Below are 1214 nucleotides of genomic sequence, written 5' to 3' on the forward strand. Positions count from 1 at the left end.
TATATATATATATATATATATATATATATATATATATATATCCGACTGGGTTCTTTAAGTTTCCTTTGCCAAATCCATTCACAAGGCTTTGGGTGGCTCGAGTCAAGTGGCCAAGGTACAACGTAGAGAAACTGACCCTGGAACCATATTGTTGAGAAGCACACTTCTTTCTACACAGCCATTCCAGCTGATGCATATGATATATTTGTGTGTGTGTGAGTGCGCATGCGCTTATAATACTCGTATATGCATATGTGTGTGAAGGAGAGGATGCGTTTCGAACTTTGCTTATAGATTATTTAAGAATTAGGAGCGTATGTGAACTGATATATGAATATATTTAGCGTAACTTTTATCTCGCCGTTTTCTGTACAGTTTTCACTATCTATATTTAGTACTTTCTCTTTCCATCTCTTCGTCCCTTCCCTACATGTCCCTCTCATTCAGTGTGTATACGTTTATGTGTGTGTATGTGTGCGTGTGTCTGTGTGTGTGTGTGTGTGTGTGTGTGTGTGTGTGTGTGTGTGTGTGTGCATGTGTCTGTGTTTGTGTGAGCATACACAGATGCACATACGTACATGCATTTATACATGCACATCCACAAATATGTTCACATACATACATTCATACATACAAAGATGCATGCATGTCCTATACGCACACGTGCCTCTATGTGTGGATACGACGAAGGAAATTGACAATTCTGTGGACGCTGTTGAAAAGAATATACGTCTGCAAAGCAAATATTTTCATATGAATATTTGTGTCTGTGTGTCTGTTCGTGTGTGGTTCTCGCATTATTGTGGGTTTATATAAATGTGTATGTAAATACTAAATGACTTATTAAGGTTGGCTATCGACTCGTGTGTAGTGAGTTGTAACCAGTTTCAGGCGTTTCGTTAAGTCTCTGTGGAAGGCAATATTTTCTTCGTGCTTCAACTCCTCTTGAGTATCATGTGATATCAATATAGAGACATACACATCAGGTTGTGTGTGTGTGTGTGTGCGTCTGTGTGTATTTGAATGTGTACGCATATATAAACATACAGATACACATACGTGCACGTTTACACACACACACACACACACATATATATATATAAATATCATTCTCGTCATGTATGTATTATATATATTGTATATATATATATACATTATATATATTGTGTATGTATGTATATATATATATATATATATATATATATATGTATATA

This window comes from Octopus bimaculoides, chromosome 2, assembly GCF_001194135.2.
Source record: "Octopus bimaculoides isolate UCB-OBI-ISO-001 chromosome 2, ASM119413v2, whole genome shotgun sequence".
NCBI lineage: Eukaryota > Metazoa > Mollusca > Cephalopoda > Octopoda > Octopodidae > Octopus > Octopus bimaculoides.